Source organism: Scyliorhinus canicula, chromosome 10, assembly GCF_902713615.1.
Source record: "Scyliorhinus canicula chromosome 10, sScyCan1.1, whole genome shotgun sequence".
Classification (NCBI taxonomy): Eukaryota; Metazoa; Chordata; class Chondrichthyes; order Carcharhiniformes; family Scyliorhinidae; genus Scyliorhinus; species Scyliorhinus canicula.
The window spans coordinates 35,699,559-35,711,903 of NC_052155.1; the positions used below are offsets into that span (position 1 = coordinate 35,699,559).

General features: G+C 49.0%; 1 protein-coding gene across 1 annotated transcript in view; it reads left to right on the forward strand.

The window, feature by feature from the left end:
* Positions 1-12,345, forward strand: part of LOC119972301 (protein FAM135B-like) — a 543,933-nt gene that overhangs the window by 428,627 nt on the left and 102,961 nt on the right. The gene's annotated exons all lie outside the window — the stretch shown is intronic.

A 12,345-nucleotide genomic window follows, 5' to 3' on the forward strand; every position in this document is an offset into this window, starting at 1 on the left:
CTACACATAGTCAGTTATCAGTTCGGGGTGGGGGAGGGCACATAAAGAATGGTTTGGTGAGTAAGGAACAGGAGAGTTGCTAAGGTCCAAAGGAACTATATCCTAATGTGTATGCATTTAGAACAAGGGGGAGAAAATTAACTGGGTGAGGATCTTATTTTTAAAAAGGACACTTGCCCTGTCCTAATGTCAACTCAGAGTCCCTTGCACATGTTGACTTGATGATCAATGTTTGGTACACACAAGGACTGAAGGCGGAAGACTGGGACCAGGAACAGTACAAGGAAACGTTAGTGCATGTAATTTTACCTTACCATGGCATAGTGCAACATGGGAATGATTCCTCAAATTCTGTCTAAACCTCCTCGCCCTCACCTTTAAATATTGCCCATCGTTATTGACCCTTCAACTAAGTGGAGCAGTTGCTTCATAACCACCCTGTCCATATCCCGCATTATCTTATACACCTCAATCAGGTACTCCTTCAGACTTCTCTGCTCTAAAGAAAACAACCCAAGCCTATCCAGCCTCTTTTCATAGCTCAGATGCTCAATCACAGGCAACATCCTGGTGAATTTCCTCTGTGCCCTCTGCAATGCAATCATTCCTTCCTATAGTGAGACAACTGGAACTGCTCCCGCAGTGGCCTAACCAAAGTTTTGTACAGCTGCAACATGACCTCCCTACTCTTATATCTGTGCCATGACTGATAAAGGCAAGTGTCCTCTCTGCCTTCTTAACTACTCCAGTAACCTGTCCTGCCACCATCAGGGGTCTGTGGTCAAGCACCCCTAGATTCCTTTGATCCTCTGAGCTACCTAGTGTCCTGCCATTCAATGAGGGCTCCCTTGCCTTGTTACTCATTCTAAAGTTTCAGGATTAAATTCCACCGCCTACTGATCTGCCCATCTGACTAACCCGTCTATATCTTCCTGCAACCTAGGACCTATTCATCACTATTAACCACCCTGACAATCTTCATGTCATCCGCAAACTTACAAACTCACTTATATCATCACACCCACATTCTCATCTATATCGTTTTTACACATATACATAAATATGTGCAGACTCCACACAGACAGTGACCCAAGAAATCGCACCTAGGACCCTGAAGCTGTGAAGCCACTGTGCTAGCCACTGTGCTACCGGACTGCCCCCAATTCTATTCATATCTGCCCCTCTATTAAATATTGACTGTTTTGGGGCTTGTATTAGGGCGCTCAGCAATGTGACTACCCCATTTTTATTCTTAAACCCTCTGAAATTCCTCGCAACAATAACATAAACATGGATATGATCAAATCAGTTTGGAGGGAAAGAAGGCAGATTTATTATGATTCTTAGGAGAAAAAGCTACAGAACCTTCATGTCCTATTGTAGCAATCCCATTCTGTATATCAAGAACAAAGTCCTTGGGCAGCACGGTAGCATTCTGGATAGCACAATTGCTTCACAGCTCCAGGGTCCCAGGTTCGATTCTGGCTTGGGTCATTGCCTGTGCGGAGTCTGCACATCCTCCCCGTGTGTGCGTGGGTTTCCTCCGGGTGCTCCGGTTTTCTCCCACAGTCCAAAGATGTGCAGATTAGGTGGATTGGCCTTGATAAATTTCCCTTAGTGTCCAAAATTGCCCCTAGTGCTGGCTGGGGTTACTGGGTTATGGGGATAGGGTGGAGGTGTTGACCTTGGGTAGGGTGCTCTTTCCAAGAGCCGGTGCCGACTCGATGGGCCGAATGGCCTCCTTCTGCACTGTAAATTCTATGAAAGTCAGGACTTCCCGCTAAGGATCAACATTCATGTGTTCTACATTCATTAAATTGCCTAGGTGACTTCTTCCTTTGATTGGAGGACAGCACACAGACTGGGAGATAAAGTAATAAACAGAACTATGCGCTAAATCTGATACCCACCGCTTCAAATTAAAGTCAGGACATAAAGCACCATTTGCCCAATTTGTCTGTAAAGAATTATGTTGTTCAATGCTTTGTTGAGAATTGCTTCCGCAGTCCAATTTGAGTTATTCCTAAAACTGTTCTTAGGTATACCATTTAATTTCGCGCACAGGTATTGACAATTGTTTTGAATAATCCAAACTCATTGCATGCAATCTCACAAAAAAGTTTCTAATTACGATAGCGTGCAGGAATTGCCGGGAATGGCCGACACAGCGAGACCACTACCGTTATCAAACGTCAATTAGGGCCGGTAATGATGCCCCATGGCTTCACATCGGAAATAATTGTCTCGCCAGCTGATTCGCCTGGACCATGCCAGGTAGCTGCCTGCTAATGAGGGGGAGCAGCACATAAAAATATCCTGCAGAACAAGCCTCCAGACAACACACAGCCATGCCACCAAGGAGGCCCGCACCACGATTCGGAGATGCTGACCTGGCCAAACTGTTGGACGCGGTGGAGTCCAGATGGGACACTCCCCCCCCCCCCCCCCCCCCCCCACCCCCAGCGGCTCCAAGTCCCACGAGAACACCGCAGAGGATAGCTTGGAGGATGTCACTGTTGTGGTGTCACAGAAGTCATCCCCACCCTCCACCACTGCAGAGACACAGTGGTCGCATGTAGTGGCCTAGGGCACAGTCTGGTGAGCACCATATAGTAGTTGATTCACGCCAGGCAGAGGAAGGAACATCCAGAGGGGACAGATTAACCCAGCAGGTCCACAGCTGATTGGAGGACCCCCAAAGGCTACGAGGGCAAGAGATGGTGCCAGCAATGCATGGCATTGAGGCAACACTGCTCGGGCGGTGATCGCAGTGAAAAGCTTGGAGCATGATGTCAGTAGCATGACGAGTGGTGTCTAAGACATTGCTGAATGCCTTGACAGCATGTCCCAGTCCAGAGAGAATGTTCATATAATCCCTAAAGTGCAGAAGGAGTCCATTTGGCCCATCGTCTCTGCACAGGCCATTGGAAAGAATACCCTATTTAAGCCCACGCCTCCACCCTATCCCCATAACCCCACCAAACCTTTTGGATAATAAGGGGCAATTTATCATGGCCAGTCCACCTAACCTGCACATCTTTGGACTGTGGGAGGAAACCGGAGCATCCAGAGGAAACCCACACAGACACGGGGAGAAAGTGCAAACTCTACACAGTCGCCCGAGGTCTGAACTGAACCCAGGTCCCTAGCATTATGAGGCAGCAGTGCTAATCACTGTGCCACCATGCGACCCTTGGGGGATGAGACACAGGCGCACGTGAACTTTGCCGGAGTGCTGTGGAGATGTCCCAGTCTCAGGTAATCATTGCTGAAGCACTGAGGATCAAGTCCCAGACGCAGGTGGACATTGGCAAGGCACTGCAGACTGTGGCCCGGTCACAGAGGGGCATCGCTGAGAGTATCGACAGCATGGTGCACACAATGGGGAGCTGCCAGGGCTGGCAGCCAGGTAATGCAGGGGCCTCAGGTGCTCAATCCCACTGCCCCTCTGTCCTAACATGAACCCAGGGCTCGAGGGCACCGACTGAGCCTCCCTACAGGATGACGATGGTGAGCACTAGCTCTCCCGAGTCCCCTTCCTGACAATGGCACATGTTGGGATCAGCAGGTGGAATAGGTTGGAACAGCAATGCATGCGCCACCCGCAAGACAGCCGGGGCCTTCCGGCCCCAGGCTCTCCAGTGGACACCTGCCAGGGTCATCAAGGGCCACAGGCGGTAAGCAACAGGCTGCCTCCACCTCTGATGTGCGTCCTGGGGTCACACCTAGATGTAGCAACAAAGCATGGAGGGCTAGGAGCATTGAGGATCACTGAGAGGGCATGGTGTTCCTAGATCTGGGCATAGCATCTGCAGGTGATTGGCGTGAGCGAGCTGTCAGCAGACAGACAGGAGTCAGACTATGGCATAGATTAAGGAGCACCAGCGCTCAGTGGGTTACCATCACCCTCCTGCCTCGTACATTATGGAATCCCCACCGTGCAGAAGGACACCATTCGGCCCATCGAATTTGCACTGACACTCCAAAAGTGCACCCTAACGAGGCTCCCACCCTATCCCTGAAACTCCGTAAGCAGACTTGATTTACACACCCCTGGACACTAATGGACAATTTATCCTGGCCAATCCACCTAACCTGCACATCTTTGAACTGTGGTAGGAAACTGGTGCACCAGGAGGAAACCCACACAGACACGGAGAGAATGTGCAGACTCCACACAGACAGTCACCCAAGGTGGGAATTGAACCCGGGTCCCTGGCACGGTGAGCCATCAGTGCTAACCACTGCGTCACCGTGCTGCCCAAATTGGGCTCTGGGACCCCTCGCACCCTAAACGAGAATCATATCCCTAGACCAGAATATACCACTAGACCAATGAGCCAGACACTTCATTTATTGGTATTGATATTGACTTGCTGATGGTGCTGACACAGACCCATCACCCTGGAGTGATGTAATATACCCTGGGAGGTTGGAACAAGGCAAATGGTCGATGGGGGGAGGGGGGGGGGGGGGCAAGGGAGGGAAGATGGATCAGATGGGGAGATGGGTAGGTGGAGACAAAGAACAAGAACAAAGAAAATTACAGTACAGGAACAGGCCCTTCGGCCCTCCCAGCCTGCGCCGATCCAGATCCTCTATCTAAACCTGTCTCCTATTTTCCAAGGTCTACTTCCCTCTGTTGCCGCCCGTTCAAATAACTGTCTAGATGCCTCTTAAATGATGCTATCGTGCCCGCCTCTACCACCTCCGCTGGCAAAGCGTCCCCGGCACCCACCACCCTCTGCGTAAAAAACTTTCCACGCACATCTCCCTTAAACTTTCCCCCTCTCACCTTGAAATCGTGACCCCTTGTAACTGACACCCCCACTCTTGGAAAAAGCTTGTTGCTATCCACCCTGTCCATACCTCTCATAATTTTGTAGACCTCAATCAGGTCCCCCCTCAACCTCCGTCTTTCCAACAAAAACAATCCTAATCTACTCAACCTTTCTTCATAGCTAGCACCCTCCATACCAGGCAACATCCCGGTGAACCTCCTCTGCACCCTCTCCAAAGCATCCACATCCTTCTGGTAATGTGGCGACCAGAACCGCACGCAGTATTCCCAAATGTGGCCTAACCAAAGTCCTATACAACTGTAACATGACCTGCCTACTCTTGTACTCAATACCCCGTCCGATGAAGGCAAGCATGCTGTATGCCTTCTTGACCACTCTATCAACCTGCGTTGCCACCTTCAAGGTACAATGGCCTGAACTCCCAGATCTCTCTGTACATCAATTTTCCGCACCTTCCATTGACCATATAGTCCGCTCTTGAATTTGATCTTCCAAAATGCATCACCTCGCATTTGCCTGGATTGAACTCCATCTGCCATTTCTCTGCCCAACTCTCCAATCTATCTATATTTTGTTGTATTCTCTGAGTCCTCCTCGCTATCTGCAACTCCACCAATCTTAGTATCATCTGCAAACTTGCTAATCAGACCACCTATACCTTCCTCCAGGTCATTTATGTAGATCACAAACAACAGTGGTCCGATCACAGATCCCTGTGGAACACCACTAGTCACCCTTCTCCATTTTGAGACACTCCCTTCCACCACTACTCTCTGTCTCCTGTTGCCCAGCCAGTTCTTTATCCATCTAGCTAGTACACCCTGAACCCCATACGACTTCACTTTTGCCATCAACCTGTCATGGGAAACCTTATCAAATGCCTTACTAAAGTCCATGTATATGATATCTACAGACCTTCCCTCATCAATTAACTTTGTCACTTCCTCAAAGAATTCTATTAGGTTTGTAAGACATGACCTTCCCTGCACAAAACCATGCTGCCTATCACTGATAAGTCTATTTTCTTCCAGATGTGAATAGATCCTATCCCTCAGTATCTTCTCCAACAGTTTGCCTACCACTGACGTCAAACTCACAGGTCTGTAATTCCCTGGATTTTCCCTGCTACCCTTCTTAAACAAAGGGACAACATTAGCAATTCTCCAGTCCTCCGGGACCTCACCCGTGCTCAAGGATGCTGCAAAGATATCTGTTAAGGCCCCAGCTATTTCGACCCTCGCTTCCCTCAGTAACCTGGGATAGATCCCATCCGGTCCTGGGGACTTGTCCACCAGTGGGTGGTATGGGGAGAAGGTGTGAGATGATGGATGAAGCCATGTCTGATGAGAAGCGGGCGATGGTGAGTGTCTCCCTAGCATTCCGCCCAAGCTGGACCCTCGCCGCTGCCTGTCCTCCATCCTCCGGCTGCTCCTGCGGGGTCTTCCTCATGCTCGTCCACCAGCCCTCCTGGTCTGGCTCGTGGCCGCATGTTCCTCATACTCCACCCCTGCATGTCACCCTGCTGTACCAGGTTATGGAGGGCACAGCTGACCACCATTAAGCACGTGATCCTCCGGGGGAGTGTACTGCATGCACCACCAGAGCAGTTGAGGGATCGGAACCACATCTTCAGCAGCCCGATGCACCGCTCAATGATAGCCTGGGTAGCCATATGGGCCTTGTTATATCGGTTCTCCGCATTGGTGTCCAAGACACCTCATTGGGGTCATTAGCCAGAGCCTAAACTGGTACCCCTTATCCCCCAAGAAACAACCGGTTATCCTGAGGTGCGCAAGGCAACATGCGTACCATCTATTACCCCTGGACCTTGGGCATCCCAACCATGGCAGAGAATCTTGCTGCCTGGGCATCTTGATCATCGAATTTACAGTACAGCTGGAGTCCATCAAGTCTGCACCAACCCTTGGAAAGAGCACCCTACTTAAGCCCGCGCCTCCACCGTATTCCTGTAACCCAGTAACCCCACCCAACCTTTTGGACACGAAGGGCAATTTATCATGGCCAATCCAGCTAACCTACACATCTTTGGACAGTGGGAAGAAACCGGAGCACCCGGATGAAACCCACGCAGACACAGGGAGAAAGTGGAAACTCCACACAGACAGTCACTCGAAGCTGAAATTGAACCCGGGACCCTGGAGGTATGAGGCAGTAGTGCTCGCCACTGTGCCACCCCTTCATTGGCTTGATCCAGGTCAAATTTAGTAAATAGTCAGCTGCTCGGGAAAAAAGGACTTCACAGATGCACTTGTGGGCTGTTGACTGGAATATGCTGTACAAGTTCACTCTTGAGCCCTAGAATGAACCCGAGGCGTAAAAGTTCAAGGCTGTCAGGTAATGGTCATTCTGCTTTTAAATGTTTGATGCTGTTGGAGAACCCTGTACATCACAGGTCAATGGACAGAAACTCAGTTTGGGCGGTAACAATAAAGAGATGATAGCACATTATCCACGTCCTTTATGCTTGCCTTCATATTCAGACTTAAGCAGAACTGACACTACAATATCACCCACTTTGTGCTGCCAAGTGAGGTGAATTTCTACCTCCAGAATTCCACGCACCTTCCAAGTAACAGCAACGCTGGAGACACACAGCCGGCTACTTAGCATTTTGGAGAGAGTCACGTCAGATGCGGGCATGAATCCTTCAAAAATGTAGGCACTCGAAATGTTAACTTGACCATTGCCTCCAGACGCTGACTGATCTTCAAAGTGCTTTCAGCATTCTTCTATCAGATGAGATGTTGAACTGAAACTCTGTCTACCCTCCGGTGGACGTAAATGATTTTATGGCATTATTTCTAATCGGAGAAATGGGGCTAGATTCTCCGTTTTAGTGGCAAGTGTTGGCTGAAATGGAGAATTTGCGGACGTTTTACGTCGGCAAAATTGATGCTGAACCCTCACCATTTCCGGGACCAGAGAGGGGCTAGCAGCAGCTCCGGGTGAAATTCCCGGCTCCTGCATCAAAAACAGCCTGAGAATGGCCAGGTCCGTGGCCGCATATGTGCACGGCGATGACCTGCAGCGATCGTGCAGTACAATATGGTGCCGGCCATGCACGGACCTGACCCGCCATCTGCAACCCCACTGGCCACCCCCCACCAGTCTCCCCGGCCAGCAGTACCGATCCTGGTTGAGTGTAGAGGCGCTGAACGCAGTCTCCAAGCCGGGTTCCTAGCCTCTCAGACCACACGTCAACCGCGCGGTCGGGAACTAGGCCTGGAGCATTGCGGGAGTGCCTTCCGATGGTGTGCCAATTACGATCGGCGTCGGGCAAAGGAAAATCCCGCACATAGAGTTTCCCCCGCCTGCTGGGCAAGGTATGTCCCTCAATTAGTAATACTAAACAGGTTCTCAATGATTAAATTGCTGTTTGTGAGGTCTTCCTGTGCGCATATTGGCTGCCATGTTTCACTAGCTGCACCTCTGTAAAGTGCTTAGCATGTGCAGTTTCGTCTTAATTCTTTATTCCCACTGCTGCTTGAAGAAAATATTGATCCATTAGAACCATAAGAAATTATGGTTGGGATTTTCAATCACCCATGGAGGCGAGAAGGTAACTTTGAAAATAATGCTTTTGGACAGCGTGTCAGTCCTGATGCCTCCAAGAAGAATTGTAATTTCCAATGCAAAGGTGGGAGCCGGAAACCCACTTGCCTCCACTTCGCAGCTTTTATGCTCCTGAAGGAGTCTGTTCTTGGGCCTGGGTGGGCCAGAGGAGCCATCCACACACATATTGTTGAACTGAAAATCGCCAAATCAAAGCAGGATGATGCATGTTGCTGTGCAGCTATCAGGTTCAGTGCAGGCAGCAGTGTCGGACAGCATGGTAGCATAGTGGTTAGCACTATGGCTTCACAGCGCCAGGGCCCAAAGTTCGATTCCTGGCTTTGGTCACTGTCTGTGTGGAATCTGCACGCTCTCCCCATGTCTGTATGGGTTTCCTCCAGGTGCTCCGGTTTCCTCACACAAGTCCCGAATGACGTGCTATTCGGTAATTTGGACATTCTGAATTTTCCCTCTGTATACCCAAACAGGCGCGGAATGTGACTTTTCACAATAACTTCATTGCAGTGTTAATGTAAGCCTACTTGTGACAATAAAGATTATTATTAGGGAGAAATTAAGCCCTTTTTTTAATGATGAAATATATTGCCCCCAGGGGTTTTTGTGTGAGAATTGACGCGGTATGTTTTCGTTGGCTGTGTCATCAGTTCTCTGCATAGTGAGGCTGCTGATCCTCTGATATGCTATCTCCAAGGCAACAGCAGGCCCTATCATGGCTGGCATCTGTCTTTGACGATCATGCACAGCAGGCAGCTCCCGCCACCTTGTAATGGTCGGCATCACTAATTGTGTGCTTAGTTTGACACAGGCCCAACTACATTTAATAATTATGTTGCATGAGTGACAAAGATATGTTGCGGGACTGGGATTTGGAAATGAGCTGAACAATGGGTCCTGTGGTGATCACAAGTTAACCAGATGCAACACAACTGAGCGACCACTAGAGGGAGCACGGGAGAGCCATATAAATACATCAGGACAGGAAGTGAGGACACACTCTTCACAGCAGGGGGGCTGGTAAGCAGGACACAGCAAGCAAAGCTGGTAGTTAGCACTGGAAGGTAGTTCTAGGTCGAGCTCTGGAAACTGAACGAACCCACAATAAAGCATCTTCTCCACACTTGAGACTGCGAGCTTTATTAAGACACGAGGAACAACACATGGTACCCAGGAGTGATTTCAGACGCTTATGACAGGACAACTCAGCTGCAGATACAGAAAACAAAAGCTCAAAATGGCATGGAAATCTCCTACTGGACATTTGACTCAGGAAGACATCGCTAATGCGAGGAAGTGCCATGGATACCCACCTCAGCTGGACACGACTGGTAATGTAAGAAATGTCTGGAAAAGGTTTAAACAAATGTTCGATTTTTATCTCATAGCTAATGATGTTGCAGAAGCCTCAGACAAAATTAAAATAGCAATTCTCATCGAAGGGCCTGTCAATAGGAAAGTGTATAATGGATTTAAATACTCAAAAGGTGAAGACAGGAACAGCTTACAAACGTTACTAAACAAATTTGAAGAGTACTGTGAGAAATTTGAACAGCAAGGCATGCTCACAGTCCAACCTGCACAGAGACTGAGTGATGCAAAACTTAAAAAATCACAAAAAGATCAGGAAATCGCGAATGCACAGTACAGATCAAAAAGAAGAAATAACAGGAATTTTTCACAAAGCCAAAACGCTGAAATCCAGTCCAGATCGGAAAGAAAAGGTAACTTACAACTTTTAGAAAGAAAAAACGCTGAAATCCGCGATAAAATGGCGTCGGAGCACATTTTGCAGTCTATGGTAAACAAAGAACTACAAATCGCGTCTGCGCATGCGCCGGAACCGGAAGTCGCGCATGCGCCGGAACCGGAAGTCGCGCATGCGCCGGAACCGGAAGTCGCGCATGCGCAGTTTACAAAAGATCGCGGCGCCGATCGTTATGCGCATGCGCAAGCCGCGCATGCGCAGTCAAAAAAAGTCTTCGTCGCGGACCGTCATGCGCATGCGCAAGCCGCGCATGCGCAATGGACACCGAACCGCACAAGGAAAGAAAGCCGATTTGCGCATGTGCAAGTCGTTCCTACGCGTGACGTCATGACGTCTCAGAATCCTGACCACGCCCACTTAAAAGGGAAATGCCCGAAAATTGAAACCAAGACACTTAAAGTGGTAAAACCAAATTTTCTTGCCTCAGAACACAGAAAAACGCCTGAACTTAAACCAACAGTGAAAAACAACTTGCACAAAACCTTGGAAAAAGCTGCCTTCACCACACACAGTGAAGCGAACAAAAAGAATTCCGAAACAACAAAAGATGATTTGTTTTTCGACGATTACCTCTCAGACCTGACTGGGTCAGTCGGATATGCTTATCACAGCATCAGCGACACGGTCGCAAAGTACAACACGAACCAACTCGTGGTAGATGAATCCAACCAAAATGCTTTGGTTTTCGAAGAATACTACTCAGACATGGCTGAGTCAGTCGGATATGCTTATCACAGCATCAGCGACACGGTCGCAAAGTTCAACACGAATCAACTCGTGGTAGAAGAATCCAACCAGGATGATTTGGTTTTCGGAGAATACTACTCAGACACAGCTGAGTCAGTCGGATATGCTTATCACAGCATCAGCGAAACGGTCGCAAAGTTCAACACGAATCAACTCGTGGTAGAAGAAGCCAACGAAGATGAAATGGGTTTCAAAGAATACTACTCAGACATGGAGGAGTTATTTGGACATGCTGATCACAGCATCAGCGACACCGTTGCAAAGCTCAACACGACTCTACTCATGGTGGATGAATCCAACACCATGGTGCCATGGCAGCTCGTCGATACATTGGATGACAGCAATACCCAAGACGAAGACGACGCCACACAGAGAGCACAGGAAGACTCCACGGAGCGAGCGATGACAGGCTCCACAGTGCGAGTGATGAAAGACGCCAACAGGGATGCAAGCAAACACTCCCGGGCGGACACCAAGCATGAACAAGACCATGAAGGTAAACCCGCTGTACCTGAGCAACCGCAAGCAGACTATGAAAGTCTACCAAGCTCACAGGAACAAGAAGAAAGAGCGGACTATGAAAGTCCAACACGCTCACAGGAACAAGAAGAAAAAGCAGACTATGAAAGTCCAACACGCTCACAGGAACAAGAAGAAAGAGCAGACTATGAAAGTCCAACACGCTCACAGGAACAAGAAGAAAGAGCGGACTATGAAAGTCCAACACGCTCACAGGAACAAGAAGAAGACAATGCACCTCTGCCCACTGCATGCGAAGACAGTGACAAGGTGCTCGCACTCGACGTACAGGATCACAGTGAGACTGACAGTTCTCAGCTTGTCTGTACCGAAGCACAGAGCGAAAACAGTGACAAGGTGCTCGCACTTGACGTACAGGATCACAGTGAGACTGACAGTTCTCAGCTTGTCTGTACAGAAGCACAGAGTCGGGCCACCCAACAGTCCAGAGAGACAACGCCAAAAGAAAACATGCAGATTTTGACTCCAGAAGAGGAGCACCTGGAGTCCACAGAGACAACGCCGAAAGAAACCATGCAGATTCTGACTCCAGAAGAGGAGCACCTGGAGTCCAGAGACATCAAACAAAAAGAAACCGTGCAGATTTTGACTCCAGAAGAGGAGCACCTGGAGTCCAGTGAGATAACATCAACAGAAATCATGAAGATTTTAACTCCAGAAGCGGAGCACCAAGAGTCTAGAGAAACCACGTCAACTGAAATCATGCAGATTTGGACTCCAGAAGAGGAGCGCCGAGAGTCCACAGACACCGCGTCAAATGTAATCAAGAAGACTTTGACTCCGGAAGACGAGCACCAAGAAAGCAAAGATGCGGAATCCAATTCTCCACAACTGATTGATGTCACCTGCACCGATGCAACATCAGATCATTCGCACCACTCGCGAGACGGAATGCTCAAT